The sequence below is a fragment of the Pelecanus crispus genome, chromosome 14 (assembly GCF_030463565.1).
Source record: "Pelecanus crispus isolate bPelCri1 chromosome 14, bPelCri1.pri, whole genome shotgun sequence".
NCBI lineage: Eukaryota > Metazoa > Chordata > Aves > Pelecaniformes > Pelecanidae > Pelecanus > Pelecanus crispus.
The window spans coordinates 13744899-13764904 of record NC_134656.1 but is presented as its reverse complement, the minus strand read 5'-3'; the positions used below and the strand labels follow the sequence as shown (position 1 = coordinate 13764904).

General features: G+C 35.3%; 1 protein-coding gene across 1 annotated transcript in view; it reads right to left on the bottom strand.

Annotated features, from left to right (window-relative positions):
* NCOA3 (nuclear receptor coactivator 3) overlaps nt 1–694 on the bottom strand; it is a 31879-nt gene extending 31185 nt beyond the window's left edge. The window contains exon 1 of the mRNA XM_075720996.1: nt 623–694. The gene's annotated coding sequence lies outside the window, so the exon portion shown is untranslated. The remainder of the gene's footprint in view (nt 1–622) is intronic.
* Nucleotides 695–20006: the final 19312 nt, after the last annotated feature.

Sequence of the window (20006 nt, the reverse complement as noted above, 5' to 3'; positions counted from 1 at the left end):
TGAATCATGAAGATGGTCTGGAATTTTTTAATTGTATATAATGTTAAAATACTAAATATAATCTTCCTTTCTAAAATCAAGACATAATTCACACAGTTTAAGATGCAAATTGTAATAAACTAACTGGTTTACGCTAATACTAGTCCCAAATAATTAAATTTTATTTTATATAAATAAAACTAGAGGGCATTCCATTCAGCAACTCCATATTCTTAGTGAAAATTTGTTATTTCAAACTTATATTTCCCTCAAATACACGTATATAAAAAGTATGACAGCTTTCCAGTGAAATTTCTGATTGAAAATATTCTTGAAACTATGCAAAGATTCTTTTGTTATAACTGACCACAGAAACGACTGATATACCCATCTCCACAGATAGGAATCCACAAGGAAACAAACTTAGAAAACTCACTTTCTGGCAGTAGTGAAGTAAGGGTTTTCTCTTTTTTTCTTTTTTTTTTTTTTTCTCTTCTTTCTTCCCTCCTGCCCTCCCTTTTCTCCTTTTTAAGAATATGCTTCTTATATACTTCCATGTACAATTTGTAAATTGTAGCTTTAAGAATGGTAAGGGAATAACTATTCAGGTACATATAGTCCAAATATGAAATCAGTCACTTACTTGTCCTTAGCAAACATTCAAGCACAACATATTTTTCAGAGGACCTTCAGAATCAGAAGTCATTTTAAGTCACATCCTGAAAAACAAAAAAGGCCATACTTTAAAAAAACAAGTGCCTGCTTTTCAATTTTTTCATCTAATATTAATAATCTTACCAAAAAGTAAACACTCAATATTGAGATCTTTTAATATTAAATGAGTTTAAAACTCACTTACAATAACTGTAACTGTCATCTCTGCCATATGCTAAACAGCTCAAAAGTCTGAATCTTAACATCACAAATGACACCCAGTAAGCTAGATTTCCTTTCACATATATTTATTTTAAATGTGGTTTTTTTGTTGTTTTAAACTTTGGAAGAAATAATGAAACTGTTATAGATATTTGATCTTAGTAACTTGTAAATCTTAATATAAAAAGCTGCAGCCCCAAATTAATTTTTTTTAAAGCTATGACTGGCAAGTAAAAATTAAGTGCATGGCCACTCTGTGTCAGCCTGTACACACTGCTTGGTACGTAATTATTAAATGAGAAGTGCAAACTGGTTTCAGAGCTATGAACACTCAGGTTTCTGTTACTCTGTTTTTCTATGAAATTCTAAGAATGATTAATCCATATTATCACGCATTTTATACAAGGTATGATTAAGTGCACTAATTAGTGAGATTCTGGGTCTCTACAGAGAATTACAGTAACTCAGGAAAAGTTTTAAACAACAGCTGTGTGACTGAATTGATTTACTGAAAACTGCTTAAAGCGCTACGTAAAGCAGAGGCAGTTCAAGCTAATTAGAAAAATAAAGTGCTCTTGGGAAATATTTATGAGACATTCACATGTAAGCACACACCATAGTCCTATCCAAAATCAAGAGTTTCAAAATTGATACTTCTACCCAGACTACTTAATAGGTAATCACTAGCAGGCAGGTAAAGGAGTTTTATTCAAGTAGCTCATTTCTTAAGAAATTAAACTGAGGCTTTTCATATCAACTGGTTGCATATGCATTCATCTGCTGTTTTAACCATCCCTTTGACAATACTGATTGTAGCTTTATTTATATGCACTGGAATTACCAATTAGAAGTTTGACTGACAATGTGGTCACGTAAGAGTAAGCATCAAGAGTAAACTGTCTCCTAATTAAAGACTTCTATAACACCATTTTATGCTAAATGAACCTCTGCTAATCATGGAAACCAGAACAAAAGCACAAAGAAAAAAAAAAAAAAAGAAGAAGGAGAAAAATCTAAGAAATCTTAAAATGTAGCATCAGAAACATTTGGACATCACAGAAAATTAAATCCTTTGGCTGTTCATTTCTGTAAAAACGCTAAACATGAGCTATACTACACTGAGTGATAGCTTGCTATCTAGCTTCCCTGGGATGGTCTTACACCCAACAAGCACTATTTTCTGATGTCTCCACTGACAGAATTTATGAAACAAAAAGGTAGCATATATTACATTCACTGTTCAGTTTGATGTGCAGATTTTTTTCCTCAAATTTCTACAACAGCTTGATAAACTGGTGAATGCACCTGTGCAAGAACAGAAGCGGCTCAACAGAATCACAAACAAGAGTCTCTCTGAGAAGTTGACCTATGCAGGAGAAATAAATAGCACAAAATCACTTAAAGGTGGGAGATTCAATACTCACAAGTATCAAAAAGATTCTGTATGACTGGAAATGCAAGGGAAAAGAGAAGAACCCTGAAAATGTATTAAGTTCAAGACCACATAAAAATCTTAACACTATTTAAATTAGTTTTAGAATATTCCCTTTATATTCCTCTCAAGTAAATATTCATTCCATGGATGTCAATATCTGAGCTGCTTAAACAGAAGATGGAATACAACTCAAAGAAGTACTGCAGGAAAGTAACTAAAAAAATAACCTTCTGAATAATCTGAAGGCTCTTGAAGGGTTAGAAAAGCATCCAGAGTAGCATTTGCACTAATTTGGTCTGGCCAAACACTGCAGAGGACCCACCGTATGAGAACTGCCAACTGGCAGGGCAACACAGACAGATATTCTAAACTCTGTTCTACAGACCAGGATGAAATTAAATCAGCCTGAAGTGGGGATGAAAACCCTACCCAATAAACCAAACAAAAAGTTAACACCAAATACATTACAGTAAAATTCTGCCACATATCAGAAATAAGTTAGACCTCAAGTTACTACCACTACAAATAAAACAGGATATTAAAATTCTATAATCTAATAAGTCATTACATCATTACCATCTACAACATGTAAATGAAAAGATAAAATACGTCCCTCTTTTTCAATAATACTTGGCCTTTTCCTGCTAATGAAAGCCTGAACTCCTGCATACTGAATGTTGACCATTCAACTCTGTTGTCCCTACTCTAAACCTACATCCTTCCTCTTCCGAGTACAGAGATAATAGACAACTTCTTAACTTTTTAAAGAAAAAAAAAAAAATTTTATTTCAAGGTTGTTTTCTGTTCTGCTTCACGTGAATTAGGTTATTAGAGCGCCTGTATCAAAGCACAGTCATGCACTAAGCGATTGCCAGTCTCAGAGCCAGCATTCTTCTAAAAAGCTTGGCATTTGGGGCTGTGCAGTCAGCTTCTCCACCAGCCCTCACCGCACCAGTACCACTTTCAACACGTGAGCATTCTATTTCCTGTCTAAAAACTGCTCAGCCAAAAAACAAGAGTGCTCACACAAAAACATCGTTCGGCATGTTTTGCTCTTGGTGAGCTCAACACAGTGACCTTCAACTGATTTCCCCACTTTCAGGATGAGCTACAGAGATACTCAGTTTACACCACATACAAACCAGGCATCCAGCATAGCCTGGCTACCAAATTTAAGTGTACATATGGTCCAGATTTTGATCCAATTTTTAAAACACATAAAAGAAAGAAGATTACATTAGCTTTTGGATGGGACAGCTAAGTGACAAGCCATATTGTTGCCTGTGGCACAGACAACAACAATATGACAGAGAGCTAAAGCTACGCTGGTTTTAAGGTTAAAAATACATATCCATATTCCTAGTCAAACATGCCAGATATGGTAAACACAATGGTTACTTTTCAAAAGAAGACATAAAAAGGATTGTATCTGTAATCCTCCTTAAATGTTTTAGAGATAGTTAATGTGCCTGTTTAAAAAAAGAAATTAAATACACTATACTACACTGCAAACTACAGCACATAAACCCAACATTTTTTAAACCTCTGGGGGAGGGGAAAAATGCAGCAGATAAAAAAATGCCACTGAACCTTAACTACAGCTTTGTGAGTCTGAAAGTACAACGCAACAAACTACTGAAACCGAGACTCAAGTACACTGGGTTAATAAAGAGGGTTTGGTGTACTGTAACTATTTTGTACTAAAAAGTCTTATCTTTTAAGATTAAAGCTTACATACGTTGTGTATGTATGTATAGCTTGCTTACATTATGAAGCAAAGCGAATTGTATTGTTAATTGTAGTGATCCATGATCATCCTAATTTAGCACTTCCATCAGTACAATAGCTAATAAAATACTATTCCAAAACATATGCATTTGATCATTCTCCACTCTTTTTCTTTTCCCCCCACCCCCTCAGCCAAAAAGGTCATTTACTAGAGAATAAATAACTGACTCAGAGACTTCACTGAATCAGAGCTGTCAGTTTGAAAAAAAAAAAAAAAAAAGAGGGTGCCACCTACAATCTGGTAGGCAGTGAAGCACACCGTGTTGCAACATGTTAAATAATCTTAACCTAGCAGACATCCTTTTTATGTTACACGTTCCATTTTAGGGAGACTATAATTTTTCAGGCCTTGTCAGGTTTCATCTACCAATTCCCCTACAGTGTTTAGTAAGCACTACGTACTCCTGGGCTATTTTTCAGACATGACAATTAACTTGAGCCTTGTTCACTTTGCATATATTAAAATGACAGGACACTTCCAGTTAAAGGATGGTCAGAGGCAGACCACACTCAGCGTGTCTCCTGCTCCTCTGATAAATAATATAAATAATGCATGTCCTCTATTTTTGGAATGCCATTACTTGTTAATTTGTTTCCTATACATCCCTGTTTGCTAGTCACAGCAATAGATACAGGACCCTGTTATAACAAACAAAATGTATGAAAGAGAAAAGGGGGCTCCAGTGAACTCAGTGGTACAAGAAAGACTAGTCTTTATCCTTACGCCTTCACCGTACGCTGCAGACCACTTGTAAAAATTTCTGACTTGTCACCTTCTGCACAAAGCGCTGTGGTAAAGTGGTTGCTGCGTTTCATCCGGGTCCAAAGACATGTGAGCCACATTCTAGACTTGGAACAAATGCCTCCCTCGTAACCCAGCTGTGAAAAGGTGTTGAACTTACTTGGCTAGGTGTGTTTGTCAGGATATAGCTCTTGTAAGTAAAAGGCACTGGGCATGGTGAAGCCACACCACCTGCTTGCATGACACTGGCAACAAGAATTGGTATGCTCAAACACAGCACGACAAAAAAGTATTGAAGGCGGCCTTTAATCTTGACTAATTTCCAAGCCATTGTAGTGGAAGAGGTAATTCAGGCTTTCAGTATAGCTGACAGCATCAGTCAAATCTTTTTAGAATATAGTTAGGATGTTTTTAATATAGGTAAGTCCTTACAGACTTGTATCTGGAAGAGTTAGTAAACAGTTATTTTTAAAAAAATAATTAAAAAATTAATAACTATCTACAGAAAGAAAAAATCCTTAACTCAAATACCACAAAGAAAGAAACAGGATGTGATGTCTGGGCCACTATAATGGGACTTGGTAACTACTTAACTGGTAAGAAACCACAGAACAGCACCATTCTATTCTGTACATCCAGACACTTTAACAGCAGAAGAAACTCAGGCAAGTCAGTGGCTGACTGAAATACATATGGCCTACTTAGGTTTTATACTAATATTTAATGAAGTTCTAAAAGTGGAAAATACTTCTTCCCATCATGTTGCCAAAACCAGTGGGTACTACTGCATAGAGAGAGATTGTAGTGACCAGTGCACAAACCTCCCTACTATTGCTAATAGCAATAAAATTCTAAAAAAATAGGAAATTTATATAAAAAGTGTTCCATTTACAAGACAAAATACCCTTGCCAGAGCTCAGAAGAGAATACCAAAGATAATAGTACTGAAGAGTCACTTCCCAGCTCTGTATACACCTAATTCATAAGTGGCTCCATGCCATTTGACGTGACATAATCCACAGGTTAGGAAGAAGAATGCAAGCTGTACAATGCACCTCTACATATTACAATGCCAGCTTAATTAGGAATTAAGTTTGAATTAATTAACGTAATTTGTTAAAATGGAATTACATAATCCTAAATTATTTAAAGATTAGTCTGAAGTACAAAATCTCTCTAAATTAGAAAAGGACATGAACTAAGAGCCTTAGAACATGAAACTAGCAGTTCGACCATATCAATCTGAAAACATTATTTATTGATTTATTTATTTTTAAATCACTTCTAACTTTTTATGTTTTGTTTTTAAGCGGCTATATTAACTTACCTGATGAGAACTTGTTTCATACCTTATCAATATATGACTTCAATTCTTACACAATCTTGACCACTACACATTACAATAATGTGATTACCTTTTCAGTACAAACTTTAATCACTGCCATTATAAAGAAAAAGTCCAGTGCAAAGGGCTGATTGCCAGAAACTAAGTAACTATCGTATCAAATGCAAACACAAAGCGATAACTACTAGTAGATATTAGACGGGATTCATGGCACAACTTATAAAATTGGGAGAACTATATTTTATGGGAACAAAATCACACATAAATACGGGGTGTTTTTTCCTTACAAAATACAGTAGCTCCTGTAAGATAATAGAGAAGCAGAGACATTTTCCTATATAATCTGATAAAGATACAAGAGCTCTTACCTTAATTTAACAATGACTAAGGAATTGTTTCCCTTACAAGGGAGGAAGCAACTTCCCAAACATAGTTTCAATATAGTAAGAATGCAATCTGCAAGTTTTCAGTAGCAACAACTATCATTTTCTTTGAGGTAGCTATACACTATCTTACACTTCAAAAGCAGAGAGTACTTACCAAGTTCTTGGTGAAAACAGGAAATGTAATCAACTAAACTGAGTTTGTTTCACTAAAGGCATGTGATCCCTCTCCAAGTCATCAACAAGTCCATTCCCTTTCCTGAAGCTCTGAATGGGTTCACACAGATTTTTATATATTATATGCACACAGGTTTTTTGTTCTGCCGTTCTACCCTATCAGTGTCTCATGGAAGCAAAGACTGCTTGCTGGATTTCTAGAGAGAGACAACTTCAACACAACTACAGTATCACAATTAGCATTAACGCATTTAGTGCTATGGGATTGTTATAATTGAATCAGACCCCATCATGCTAAAATCTTACTCATTTTACAGAGATCACAGTTTTACATAAACATGTTTAGATTGAGAACAGCTCAAAACCAGAGTTTTCCAAAGCAGCACTTTAAAATTGGGCAAAATAGCAGCAATTTCCTTGTAAAAGCCTGTCCATTGCTAGCTTAAATTTAGAGACAGAAGTCATTTTACATTTGGCTCAAAATCTCTAACAATACCAAAATGCCTTCAAAGGGAAAAACTGACTGGTTTTGACAGAATGAAACATTTACTGTACAAATTATCCGTTTCTGACACGTGATCTCTACCAAGTAGATGTCAAGCTTAATGCCAGCTTTTGAACTTCCACAAGTAATACTCAGAAAAGCATTCAAAATAGATTCATTTGTTGCATTTTCTACAGCTATTATTAGTAACAGATGTTCACCCCCAGTATTTCCAGTTTAGTCTTTGAACCTTGCATGTGAATTGAAAGTATTTGCCAATTCAGTAGGTATGGAGACTGGCTGTTAAAACTGCTTGTTTGAAGTAGTAGACACTTTCAAGCATCAAGTTGCAGAGCAAAAATATTTTTTAATTTAGAATTGCAAAGCTGAAAAAAATTCTAACTATTATTTTTATATTTGCATATTTAAAAAGCAAGCCTCTCAATTAAAAAGCAAGTCTCTCATTTAAAAGCTGTATGCAATCTAGAATTTTTGCAATGATCTAATCATAGTTTTGTTTCCCCTGTTCTGCTTTGGGCAACTGTCCATCTTGGGAGATAGATGTGATCTAATTGATGCTCATGTGCCTTGAACAGCACTGTCATTAATCATCCCACCATACATTTAGCCTATCAGCCTGTTCACTTCATCTGCCATTTCCTAGCACTTGAATAATCACAAATTATTAAGCAGCACAAAAGTTTATCAACAGCTGGAAATGGCAAATCCTTGAAAAGAATAGTCCTGATGCTTGTGAGTATTTCTACACAGCTCTGTCATATTTTGCCTTTGAGGAAGTACTGGGGAACAGCAAAAATATAATTGTTTCTGAACGAGTGTTCAGAGTCTCCTGGCAGATACTGCAAACTTCTAACAAAGCTCACTTTTCGGTCTCTTTTGTAGCATCTACCCAACATTTTCAGCCAAACTGACAAGTGAGGCAAGTTCTTACGCTCAATGTAAAGACCTCTGAAGTGAAAACGCTGGAACGTTAAATACATCAGATCAACTTTAAAAATTTATTGGAATGTCCTGGCCATCAATAGAGCAAGCTTCTTTGATTCTGACTACTAAAAAGCAAACCTTTCACTTTTATCAATGACACAAAATTAGGTCTACAAAGCATGCAATGCAGTGCTGCAGTTTCAAGAATCTTTTATGTTCGTGTCTAGACAACAGTCTTTTGTTCTGCACGTATAAGAACACAATTTGTTACACAATTAACAAATTAGTTTCCGATATTAACCTTGGAAAAACTCCAATCTCTCAAGACTTCCACAGCACAAATACCAAGAAAACAACACAATATAACACTTAATGAAATATTTTGGTTCCAGTCTTTATGATGCTTCAAGGACAGATTTTGGTATTAGTAGCAGAGTTACACACTACTAGAGAGAAATAAGCCTTGCCAGTGGTGCCCTGGGTCCACGGCAGATGAGCTGAGATACAACCCACCCAAAACACGCTCACAGTAATTTCTGTCCCTTTTCCTAAATACTCAAAGCCAGTTCCTACAAAACATACCAGCCCACGCTACCAAGCTTCTAGTACTGGGCAGAAGTATTGATTACCCTCTTAAAAAAAAAAAAAAAAAGTCATAAATTGTGTGGCCTGCTGTCATGAATTTGCAGCCAGCTGAAATACACACCACTTTCAAGGGCACAAATATTTGAGGGAATAGTATTCTGTTATTACAAAACAATAACCAAGACAAACAATAATGAGAACCTGCTTAAATAACTTAGCTAACCTGTTTAGATTTAATCACAGCATCCTGTAAAACTAGAAAGGATGCTCTTAACTGTGGATTTTTTACCTTTTGAGTGCTCTTAACTTAAAACATAGGACTAGACAACAGACAAAACTCAGCCTACGGAAGTGATGAAGAGTGTGACCTGCTAGTATACTTTAAACACAACGCTAGTTTTAACTGGAAAATAAAGTAGCCAACCATGAAAGGATGTTGGTACAAGACAGTTCAGAGCTGTAACGCAAAGCACAAAACAGTTTCCTGTTTCTGTAAACACTTGATTTTTCTACACACGAATAGAGTATCTGAGGAGCACGTAAAAAGGGCATTTGTTCGCTTAGAGAAAAATCATTCTTAATGAACAGACCACTGCTACTGCCTGCTCAACTCAACCATCTGCGTATCCACGCAACTAGTACGGTCCATGAGCAAATACAAATTGCTTACCATGACAGCTCCGTGTACGGAGCCAAGAGTCATAACACGCATGGGGTTCCAGGTACTTCAAAGAAAGCTACATCCATGCTTAAAGCTAAACCCTAAATCCACTGTCCTGAGAGACAGGGAATCTGCTATTTGAGCTAATCTCAAAATAGAACAAAAATATCTATATACGTTTTGAAATAAAAATACATAAAAATAGAAGTATTTCTTTAAAATTAGCCATTCCTAATACTCCTAGTTGTTTTAACAGCACAGGTGAATACACCTGCTTTTAATCTCTAGAAAAAAAAAGCATAAATACAGCTTTAAAACTCTTTCAACTGCACACACATATTTCACACTAAAACTGCACACTCCTTTGGTGATATTTTTAAGTCAACAATCTCTGAGATGACAAAATACTATTTGTTGGATGAAACTAATTTTGCCATATTTTGCCATAAATTTCCGCTATATACAAATACACAGTCAGCTAAATCTTCCTCTCACTCAAGTAGAATAATTTAAAGATTATTTGTGACCTAAATTTCGGTTTGTATAGCCTATGCCAATTTGCCTGAGAAAAAAAAAAAAATCAAAGGAGTAGCGGTCATTAGAGCTGCAAGAGAGAAAAGAACCCAGAAGAGTGTACACATCTGTGACATCTCAATATGAATGGAGACAATAGACGCCTTATACGGCTATAATGGAGGCTGTGGGGGAGGAAGGCTAGCAAGCCTTTTTTGTTTGTAACATGAAGATGTGAATAATTCTGTAAAATGCAGTTTGGAAGCATTATGTGCCATAACTAAATTAGTCTTATTTCGTGCTGGATTTCTTAGCTGAATTCAGTTTTTGGAAGAATCAGGCACAAGTCATGAAACAGACTCAACACAGAGAAACAGAGAAAGAAAACACGAGTCTTTGCAGCAGAAGGAGAAGAAAAAGTAACCGGCTAGGTATGATGGACACATTTTATAAAAGCGATCAAACAAAGGGGCAAATCCATGGAACAAATAAAGCCTAGCACTTCTGTGGACCTCAAAAAGCATTATTGCCTGGCCATCAGAGAAAATAGATCAGAACCTTAGAGAAATACTGAAGAAAGCAGAAAACAAAAAAGACCAAATTCTTACTAGAACTCACCAGATGTTCATGGATTAAAACATAGAAGACTTTCTAAATTTAATTCCAAATTTGACATAGTATTTGGGGATCTTTGTAAGACCAACAGGAGTACTACTTAAAATTTAATTAATCGGCTTTGAATACATCTACTGTAAGTTCAAAAAGACCTTTCAAATCTTAAGCTTCATTTTTAATATGACTTTTTTACTAGGAACACACATTGGCACACTAAAAAGACTGAGCAAGCAAGACAATCACCGCAAATTACCAGCTATTTAAAACTTAGAAGTCTTGAGTTACACTATATGAATCAAGTGAAGATTTAATTTTCTAAACTACTTAGAATTCTGCCAAAACACTTTTCCACATTAAACAAAGACAAACAGACCGCACGACACATATATTCTAAAATGTCTAGCACATTACAATATTGCATTTATATATGCATTTATGCTACATCATTTGTAGCCCCAGTTCAAACTATTAAAACCAAGTATCCTTAATAGAATAGTCTTAATGTAGAAAAAAAAAAGGAAAGTCAGCACATTAATCAGTTAATGCTTGAGCACACAAATCAAAGAAATTCTCAAAGATGGTATTATTCTCCTATAAAGTTAGTTGCGTTTAAAAAACAATATGCAGCTTAGAAGCAGCGTGGAATAATAATTTACACATCTCTAGTGATATGTGAGGACATGACCACACACCCCCGGCCCTCAAGATGGAAAAGCGATTACACTGTTACGGTATGACTGTACCGTGATGACAACAGTGAGAGGGAGAGAGACAAAAAAGATGCATGCTCTCAAGTGAATTCTGGATAATAGCTGCTACACCTACACAGCTTTTGGAGCAGAGAACAAAAACATCAAAAAAATACCTATATAGCTCTACCAGAAAGTTAAGGGGATACCACAGGGAAAAGGTCAGCATTTAAAAAGTGGAAAGCTTGTCTGTATGGGAAGAACTGAAACACCCACAGAACACGGTAAATTGAATGTAAACAGGAAATACAGGACTAAAAAAAGAATGAGAAGAGTGCCTTGCACTGAACTCCGACTGATAATAAAAAGATATTTAAACGACACATCAGAAGCAGGAAGCCAGCTAGGGAGACAGTGGACCTCTTCACAGCAAAGGCGTAAGACGGGCACTCGGAGAGGATAAAGCCGTAGCTCTGAAAACGTCTTCGTGCTAGCCTTCACCACTGAAGATACTGGAGAGATTCCCACTTCCAGCATTTCTTTGTAGCAAACTGGTGCAGAGAAGCCAAATGAATTTTAAGGAATCATTAAACCAAAGAGACGTACGAGGTGTCTGTTAATCAGTCACCAGGATACCCTGCACCCAAGAAGGGGCTCAGACGCGACCCTTCAGAACGGCTGGCCAAAGCGCAGTCCGTCACCGCAAGCGGCGGCTGCACCTGGGGGCTGGCAGGTGCCCAGTGCAGCTCCTACTGCCATAAAGGCATCCAGGGGGACTCTCAGGAGCTACGGACCAGTGCCTTCGTCATTCCTGCCTTGACTGACTTCCATCCATAGTAAGGTGGCAGAAGCTATCCTAAAGAATAATATCACTGAGCACATGAGTAAACGAAGCCTGCAGAAAAACAGCCGACATGGCACGACTCCTGAACAGGGAAAGCTTATTTGAGGAAAAAAAGAAAGTTGCATAGAATTACTGTGTGACCTCTACGATCCTCAGACTGATCTAATATTTCTTGTCATTCTGCATTTGTTAAAACTTGTAAGAAGATTTTTCTTTTAATATTTGAATTGCTTTAGTGCAGCAGCAAAAATATATTTACCCATATAACCTATTTTACTCAGGGAACTTGTATAGAGATTCCTTTGCCAGTATGAAATGTGATTTTACTAAGGTTTGTTGACAGAGCTTTACCAGGAAGCTTCCCTAGTAATAGATTAAGCCTAGGAAAAACTAGTGGGATAAACACAGTGCTATCATTCTGAACGTCTAGTATTTTCTAAAAGTCAAAGCTTCAACCATTTATGAACCAGAGGTCAATGAAAAAGGAGGAGAGTAGAGAGTTCAGTGGAACCTTGAATTGTGCAACTCCGGTTTTTTGTTTTATTTTTTTATTTCCCCTTTACAACTATGTAGAATTAAAACTCACGTTTCTCTCCTTATTTAAAAAAAAACCAAGACGACAAAGGTGGCTTCTAGATGTAAGCTCCTTGCTTCTCCATTTTCTTCAGTTAGACTTCAAGGTAAACTGTCAATATTTTCAAATTTTCTTCTACAGTGCTGGGGGAATGGAATTCATTTTTCTTTTAAATGAAAAATGAGATGCTTTGCTAGTTGTGTCACTGTCACAGTTGGTGTTTGAAGAGAAAGAGCAAATATAATGAGTTTTGAAAAAAAAAAAAAACTGGCAATACTGCAGCCTGCAACAGAGACATACAAATGTGAAGAAAAAGCAATTGTGTTTTCCTTCCTATATTAACTGAGAAGTATTTTAATATGAAAAATATTAAAAACTACATTACCTGTGACTTCTAATTGTCAAAATTGCTTCAAGAAAAAATATATTACAATTATTGAGGTCACTAACAAACAAAAATAAGCAAATAAACCTAGGGGGGGAAAAAAAATGTATTTTAGAGAATGAATGAAGACAAGTGCTTGACCATCAGTGCATTGTGAGAAATTACGCATAGATACAGGCTTGTTTATATGGGAAGCCTTACTACTATTATTATACCAATAAACCACTAAATTTACATTATGCCTACCTCAGAACAAAGTAACTGGACTTAAAACATCCTAATATTAGATAAATTACTTAGAGCAAATGTTCAGCCAGGAATGTCCAGCCCCTATAATGACAAAAGCCTAAAAATAGTAGCATAGTAACACTGATACATTTTACCATATAGGTAAACACAAACATTTGTGCAATAGGTATGCAAGTTCCTTAACTAGGGAATGATAATACAGTCTGGCCAATGTATTCAAAAGCTACCTGTGTGCTAATCACCTCCTTCCTTTTCTAGACTGACTGTAAGTTAATGAACATATACCTGTGAAATATTCGAAAGTAGAAAAGCTATCTAAGATTAATCAAGCAACCCATGAGAGAATACACTGTAAATACTGTACCTATACTGCAGTATACTTTTAAGACTTTCGTGCATTTACAATAGTAAAATGAGTTTTGCACTAGTAATAGTAAACTCATTTACTATAGTAAAATGAGTTTTGCACACAATCATGGTAGTACAGCACAAAAATGGATTTCATGACAGCATGCTAATTTCATCATGCTCCCTGCTATAATTTTCTGTTCAATATCAGTGACCAACGCTGATACAAATAAAGCTACTCATCCATTTTTATTATTACAAAATGTTTTTAAAAACAGAGCATTTATATCCTTAATTATTCTTAGCATCTACTGTTTTACATAATGATGCCTACAGCTACTTCACAAGGAAAAGAACAAATAAAGCAACAAAAATTTTACAGGCACAAATATGCTCCCCTCCAACATATACCTTACTATATATTTAAGCTTGTATAAAACTGGGAAAGCATGCCAAAATCTAACTCAAAGAAAGCTTCTGACTTTTAAGACCTTTATGTGTTTGCCCCTCCATCAGTCCCACTTAGGCAATACGTGTGTTACAACTGTAAAATAAAGACTGTAATTCTGCAACTGGGGCTAGCCAAGAAAGGGCAGACAAGCTTCAAGTCACTACAACAAACTCTCTTATTTGCTACCTTCAAAACAAAACAAAAAAAAAACCCCAAACCCCAAAGCATCACCACCACCAAGATCACAGTGTGTCATTGCAAAGAGAAATCACGTGGGTTTCCAACAAAGTAACTCAAGGTATCTCAAGGAAAGTCATGGAAGAGCAGCTTTCCTCAGTAAAGAGGTGCCTGTATATACAAAATGTTAGTTTTCTTGAGCACGTGTACATGGAGCCATGCGTGGAACAAAGACTTTACAGGATAAAAATACATAAACATGGTATGACAAGGGAAAAAGTTAACATTTATAAGGGATCCATTTGCTCATCTTTCTACCAGTACTCCATAAACAGCAGACAAATTATGAGGGATACTGCTAAAGAGAAAAATGGATCTTCTGAATTACCTGTAACATACAGATATTCACAAGCAATTAAAAACAATCATGCTGGCACAACTACACTAACTTTTTATTCCTGTTTATAAAAGGCTATTTTCTGCTATTCATACAGCTTATTTTGTCTGTAAGACCAAATTTTACTAGACATCAGTTCAGGGTTCTCATGAGTCTAAACACTAAACAAAGTCAGCTTTTTTTCTTGTTATATCTTTTGAAATTTTAAAATGTAATAAATCAATTCACTCATTTCTTTAAATGAATGTGCAAAGCGTTTGAGGACAGTAGTTAAAATCTATGGATTATTTCAAGACCACCAAGCTCAAGGAAGAGAGGTATTTTCTATTGTCATCTTACTTTGACTTGTTGCCTGTATGACTTTCAATACCTGGTTATGTGTTAGTAATATCTTGAAATGATCTGACAAAAGTAACTCCATGTTTTAAATTCAGCAAATAAATGGGGAGGATTTGAGGGTCGCTACAGCTACAACCACAATTTTGGCTGAGGTCAATCCAAAACAACAAAGAAAATACAGTGAACCCATTCTGCCTCTTAGGAGCATTTGACATCAACTAATGTTTAAAACCCTGCTGCTTCCAAATTGGAGCAAAGAAACCCCATCTTGACTCTCCCATTTTTAACAAACTGGTCCAGCAAAATCTGAATTACAGACTGGCTTCAGACCTTAATTCATCTTTTGACTTTAGCAATTTGGACATTATTTAAAGAAAGAAAACTATTTCTTCGGTCATCTGAAATTACTTCCATGTAGAAGTGACAAACTTTATCTAAAAACTTTTAGTAAAAGTATTTGGTATAAATGTTAGCAATGTTAGTATGCAGTATTAAGACAGAACATTCCTAAGGAGAAAGAAATGTACCTTACACCACTGATCAGCAATTAAAATGTTGACTATCACAATCATACCCATCCATTTGATCTTTAGGAGTCACCTACAGTTTTGAGTTACCTGGCATCAAACCAGTGTGATCTCTTTAGCACTACACAGAGTTACTGAAGTAACAGGAAACTATGAGTCTAAAAATAGACCAGCAAACTATGCAGACTAGCAGAAAATTTGTCAAATATGAAAATAATCATTTCTTCCAGACAATTCTCTCTTTAAGACGATTATTAAGCAAGAATAATTACATAGACTTTTGAACATTTCAAGGCAATCACGTAATTCTTTATGACATTTAAAGCAAGTAGAACAAGTTTTTCATTATTTGGCCAATGCACACAAACTGTTTACAAAGATATCAAAATGGCTACCAGACAATTTGTTCATCACTGAAAAGAAAATGCATCTTCTTTCTCTTCTTCTTTTTTTCTTTTTCAAAGAGAAGCTTTAGCACTTTATTCTAATAAGAAATAGCATTTTCACTGTATTTAATTTCATGATTTCTAGAAAACATATGCTTCTGAAAGACTATCATACATTCAAAACAATCCCATGTACTGAAAGTCGGGTCTAGAGTTCACTAAAACATTTAATAGGGAGAAAGTATTTCTAAGCTTTAAACATTACTCTTACTGTTTTACATTATAGTGCCAGTTTACAAAATGTTAACATTGTGACTAAATTTGATAAATGAAAATCATTATGGGTTTATAGTCTGGATTCTCATCTTAATGAGAGTTAACATCTTTAGAACAAAATGTTCAAAGCTGCAAGACATATGCTGAACATGTGTATACATGTAAAGCTTTGAAAGCTGCTTAAAAATGTGAGAATGAGTAAAGCTCATGTTACCCTTGATAAATGTCAGCTGTCAGGCATCACAGCCCAATACACACTATTTTTTCCACAAACTAGAGCCCAGAAAAATGCAATTTTTACTTCACCAGCTGAATACAGTGCATTATACATGGCAACATCTACCCAAGGTCAAAAGTTTAGTGTTTTCAAATTTTAACTTCCAAAGCAGGGTATTGTTACACGGACAACATCATCACACTGAAATTAATGGAAGTATTTCCAAAAATCTCTGGTAAAGTTACACATAATGCTCTAATATACACATTCTAACAAAATGGACACATTCAAGATCAAGCCAAGTCAAAAAGAACCTGAAAGAGAAAAAACAGTTGTTCTTATATCCACTACCAATTCTGTATTTTTTACAGTCCAATTTTACTTAGGCAACATTTTCTGCTGTCGTAAATCACCATTATAAATTCTAATTGTATCTTGCAGAATTAGCCCAACAAACTAAGCAAAGTCTTGGGACACTAGCTGTACAATAAAGGGGTGGGGCAGCAATCAGATTGGCAGAATCTTCCGCTAAGAAATGTTACTTTTTAAATGTGATATAAATATGGCAATCATCCCTATCTACAGTGTAGTCCACTTAAAAGCTGTTCATTCCCCAGCTCCCCCATTTGAAACCACGTATAGTTTATCATTCCATGTATATGAAAAATGATTACTGTGCTACAGTCATCATGTCAAACAGTGAAAGGTACTTTAGAAATTTTGCTGTGATTGCCATGTTAACAAGGAGGTTTCTTCTTCTGCAGCTAGGACTGAAGCACTATGATACTCTCTCGTGAATTTTTACTAAAAGTATCAGCTAGTTTTCCTGAGCAGGTTAAAAGCTCAGTGTGTTGAAAGATTGTGAAATACACGTCATATCAATGCCTTTCCCTCTCTGTGTTTAAGTAATAAGTATTTTGATCCACTGAAATTTAATATACTACTTCTGGGATTTTCAGAAGCACTTAGCATTGGTCTGTTTCTGTTAATTCAATGAGAATTCTATCACCAGCTCCAGCAGAAATACTAAGGCTGAAAGTAATACTTCTTTCAAAATTTTATCTTCAGCAGGGAAAAAAAAAAAAAAAAAACAACTTTTACCTGAATATTTTCATTAACTTCAAATAGTAAGATACAGTAGATGTGTTTTGTCCCATCAGAAGACTCAGAAGACCTAAGTTTTATTTAGAGCTATTTCCCAAGTTATTTAGAAATATAGGCGTGCACTGTACACAGAGCCAAGAAAAACAGATAAAGTATCTCTCTTTGCTCAAGAGGCACCTTTCAAGAATGTTCTGGTACTACTGTCTGTGTTAAACCTGGTGTCTGAATTGGAGCAATTCCTATTTAAAATTATTATTCCAGTCTACTTGATATTTTCTAAGAATGTCAATAATAACCTACAACATTCACATTTTTTTTATTTTAAAGACACACGTTTTTCACACTAATTGCCCACCACTTATAGTTATGATAAGTAATCTAAATGATCTTTCATCAACCACACTGAACACCAGTGTTGCAAAACCAGAACAATAACTGCTGAAAGTAGTGATAACTTAACTGCTAGACTTACTACAAAAATTGCATTACCTGTAGCAATGTAAACATCAAAATAACATCCTTTAACTGCAAAAGTGATTATAAGCACTAATCAGAGCAAACTATCAAGTTTCAGCAGACTACAAAAGCTCTTCAGATCTTTTATGGCATAAGAAAGATTATGAAGTATGAAAAAGTCCCCTTGCACATTTAATTTACAGTGTTCACCACATCTGCTCTGAAGCCAGCATTGGTGATGTGAAATTAGAGCTGAACAATCAAGGCAGAAAATCTAAGGAAAAGGCTGTAACCCAAAATAAGTTGCCTATTAATACCAACAAGAAGATGTATAGTTCGAAAGAGTAACATTTGTATGTTCTGTTTCAAAATAAATACCTAACATTACATACTTCTTAATGCTATAAACCTCACATCAACATTTCAAAATAGGTACCTTCAAAGAGACAGATTAGTAAATATATTCCGTATTAGTGTGACAGACACATAAAAAAAGGAAAAGAGAGGTACTAGGAATGACAAAAACTGTCAAATTAAGGACCACAGTGTACCTACTACTGACCAGGGAAAATATCCTACAAAACGGAAAAGAGTTCATACAAGTTAGTCATAACTGGTTAAGTCCTAAGTTTTAAAGCATTACAGAAGATGTACAATACTTCATTGAGAAATTCTAAAATTCTTTCTTAGTCTTTAAATTATATATTTCCTTCTATCCTTCCAACTTTTAGGAAGATTGCTAGACGATTCATTCGTTCTAAAGTGAAATCTGTCACACTTAAAACCAAAGTGAAGTCTACTTTGGATGAGAAGTAAACTTCGTCCATCTATCATGGAAGATTTAAATGCCACTCTCTATGAATGATAACATTGCCTTGGATTACAAGATCCACAAATGCTGCAATTTTGCAGTAAACACCAAACAGTTATTTTTTTCTGCCTTACACATCTTTCCTAGGTCTAGATGTTCTTTAAAATTCAAGGATCTTTGCAGAACTCTGGATGATGAGTGGGGATTTCTTACTGTCTTTGGGCAAGTGAAGGGGTTACCACTTACTGCCCTGCCATCACTGCATGGCCAGCTACTCGTTGACAAATTGCTCATTATTAGCCACTAAGATGTCACACATCGCAGTGAAACATTTTAAGCAAAATGAAACTGGTATCTTAAAACATCATTCTGCAAACTGCAGCGGTTCAGGATTGACAAATAACTGTCACACAGTACGAGTAGGGCAGAAGTTCTTCAGTTTCTCATCAGAGATCCTGAGACACTACTAAAAAATTGTCTTAGGTCTGCTAGTTTATAGGACTGAAAAAAAAAAAATCTTTAAAACATCTTTTAAAAAGGCAGGTTTTTTAATGATTGCACTTCAAAGACACACCGAATTAAGTTTCCTAGAAGCAAAGACTAATTTTGCTTTTACAGCTAAGCAAGTCAACATTTTCCTAACTTTTTGAGCCAATGAATGACTAGCAGCCTTCAAAGTTTCTCAGAAGCTACCCTGAAACTTTATGAAAGCACTAACTGAACAACACTATGAAGACAGCATGAATAGTATACTACATAAAACAGTGCCATTAAACAGTATTAATCTTGCTCTGACAGACTGTAAAAGCAAGCAACAAAGAGAATTACAACTTAGAATGCTTTATTTCTAGAAAGATCAGAAATGTCTTTCAGAACCTGAAAAGACATAATTAACATTTCTATTATGTACCCATAAAACAACAAGAATGCAAAAGAGAAGGGTTATTTCCTTCAAATAAAGACAGCACTTCTGGCACTAATGTGTTCATTATCAATACCTGTTTGCCACAGAAACACAGATTCACCATGCCGTATCATATCAGAGCCTTGCCTTACTCAGATGCTGAAAAAGGGTGCATCTACCAAAGGGAGGTTTAGCTTCCAGGAGTCAGTAGGAAACTTAATATATACCACAGAATACCCTTATAGAATATAAACTCTACTAACTATAAATATTGTCCTATTAAAAAATACAAAGTGCTTTTTAGTATACTAATAACATGCCTGATATCATGTGCCTGCTAACTG